The sequence below is a fragment of the Amblyomma mixtum genome, chromosome 3 (assembly GCF_055824585.1).
Source record: "Amblyomma mixtum isolate Tamu chromosome 3, ASM5582458v1, whole genome shotgun sequence".
Taxonomy (NCBI): domain Eukaryota; kingdom Metazoa; phylum Arthropoda; class Arachnida; order Ixodida; family Ixodidae; genus Amblyomma; species Amblyomma mixtum.
The window spans coordinates 10,588,415-10,590,950 of NC_143014.1; the positions used below are offsets into that span (position 1 = coordinate 10,588,415).

Sequence of the window (2,536 nt, forward strand, 5' to 3'; positions counted from 1 at the left end):
AAGGAAAACATTTTGGTGGCTTCCTGTCTTTCACTGAACTTAAGCACCAAATAAAATGTGCGTTGTGTACAAGCAGAACACATAGGGAGGCACCACACGAAGGAAAGCACTTCTTCACAATCACCAAAGCATGTGTTGAAGCACGCACTCAGCAAGTTGGCAGACGGTAGGCTGAAAACACTTGGGACACTTCCTGACTAACAAAAAACTGCAGCACCAGACAAAACTGATTTCTACTATAATGGATACCACTAATATGGTACAGTTTAATGAAGAACACCAAAATGATGAAGACTTCACTGGCTTCCTAGCAGTATGCCATCAAACTTGAAGCAAAGCAAATGTACACTGATTACTTGTGGCATAGCTACACGTGAAAACCGTGACAGTGAGTGCAATTCCTGCACGCAGCTGCTGATCATGCACTTCCGGGCTGTCAGGCAGAATCCAAATGGTGCTGTGTCCTCCTCCTTGTTGTAGATGTTGGTGCTCCTGCTATTACCACCACTTGCCAGTGGTGTCATGGTCCTGCAGCTGAGTGTGGATGAATATGTTGGGTTGCACAATGCAAGCTGTCGTGACCTTCGCAGAGAACTCTTGATCATGCTGTACCATGGCCTTTGCAGACACCTCAGGAGCCCGGTATGGCCACCCAGCTGGGTAACCAGTCCAGCTGGGAGGTGACCAAACATGAATCTGTTATCCTGGCTCCAGAGCACATGAGACCCCATGGTGAGGGTGGTCTGCCACATCTGCATAAGATGCACACCATCACCTGCACACTAATCAATGCTGTGCACTGAAATCTCCCAACGAGCTAGGCATTGTGTTCAAAAATAGTCTAGTTTTACGTACAAATGTGAAATACGCTCACTCCAAAACCAATCATTAGTATCAAAACAAACTGTTTCTATATAGCTAGAGGTACTTGATGGCAGATTTCCCAAACTGATGCTCAGAAATAATTACTACAGTCTTTTTATACTCAAGAAAACCACTACAGAATGCACTGCAAGGAAGGGCACATGTTTAACTGTTTATGACTACCTTGAGTTTTTTAGTATATGCATGCTTTCGCATTTTGCACCAATCGAAATGGGGCTACCTTGACATTGCGGTCACTGAGAGAAATTCAAAACCACAGAACAACACTGCGTGTCATGCACACCTATCTCCGCTGTCACCTGAAAAGTACAGACATGATTAATTTACATTATTTTCATAAGTGGTTCTATTTACACTGTTCTTGCTTGCTGAATAAAGTATATATAAATGCAATCAGATATCATTAGCCGTACGCAATCTTAAAGGCAAACATGTTATCCCTTAATGCTTGCCCCAACACACTAAGCGCGTGCTCACCAGTTTGACGATTTCCATGCGGGCAGCACATGAAGAGAGATTGCACACAAACGGGTCATGGATGGATCCCGCACAGACTTCGAGTGAGCTGGAACCTTCACCGGCAGGAACAACACACCTGTAAATAAAGTGTACAAGAGTCATACATGTTTGTTTTTCGCGCGCCCTAAGAGAGATGATTTTTTTCACCATCGTACGGTCATTTCCACGTGACTGCTGTGTAACTGATGATGTAACACTGTTATGAAAATTTTACCTTGAATAGCAAAATCACTTTTCTGTGCTTCACTAATAATGCTTAAGCCAGGGTATAGTATTCTTTTAGAGTTTCACGCAATTTTTTTCCACACTTAAGGAAACGACGCCTTCCAGCTGATTTCACCTATGCTGCCTTTCACATTCATCAACACCAAAAACAAAGAAATCGACCAACGTCTAGCATGCTAGACTTTGTTTTCTCAACTTGAGCTGTGTGCAAAAACTGAAAACAGTATGATGAAAAAAGCAACGCGAAATGCCGAATAAAAATTTCGGATTCGCAGCATGCATGCAAAAGGAATGAGAATGACGCTACACACACACGGATGTCCCGTCGAGAAGCCCGACACATTCCTGGAGTTTGTTGGTCGGCCGCGCGAACACCTGTCGTGTCATCCGCTCATTACGCGCGAAAGCCCATCCGTTCAGCGACGTTTCACAGCTGGCGATCGCCCCTCAGAGCTCGACAGTTCGGTACTGCTTCTCGCCGCAATGCATCCTTGCATAGCCACCACACCATATGCCTCGTCAGGTGACTGCACAGACGAACTGCCTAGTCAGAGACAACTCGAAAGCATCGCGGTGACCTCGAAAGTCGCTCACCTTTCCCACTTCTAGGGTTTAACAAACGACGAATGAATGCAAGGAGCAGCAAATCGCAGCGCCGGCACCGCCATTCGAGCAATTTTCGCGCTTCACTAACCGCACGGACGGATGATTTCTCACTGAGAGCGAAGGGTTTGCAACGGGAGAGCAGTTAGCGCCCCTATGCGGCTGTACACTTAAGCCTTCACTATTAACGCTCCCAAGGGTTGCTTATTTCAGATGTGCTCTTATAACGCCATACCATTACATTGTGCAATCAAAACAAGACTTTTGTAAGCTTAGTTTTGTCTTGAAATAAATACCCGTTAAA

General features: G+C 45.1%; 1 long non-coding RNA gene across 2 annotated transcripts; it reads right to left on the bottom strand.

The window, feature by feature from the left end:
* Positions 1-525: 525 nt before the first annotated feature.
* On the bottom strand, positions 526-2,536 carry LOC149349206 (uncharacterized). 2 transcript variants are annotated; one of them, XR_016289397.1, is made up of 3 exons: positions 2,224-2,536; positions 1,363-1,480; positions 526-752 (listed from the first exon to the last, which is right to left on the bottom strand). It is a non-coding gene; the product is annotated as an uncharacterized LOC149349206 (long non-coding RNA). The 2 variants fall into 2 exon arrangements; XR_016289398.1 differs by having other exon boundaries at positions 526-775.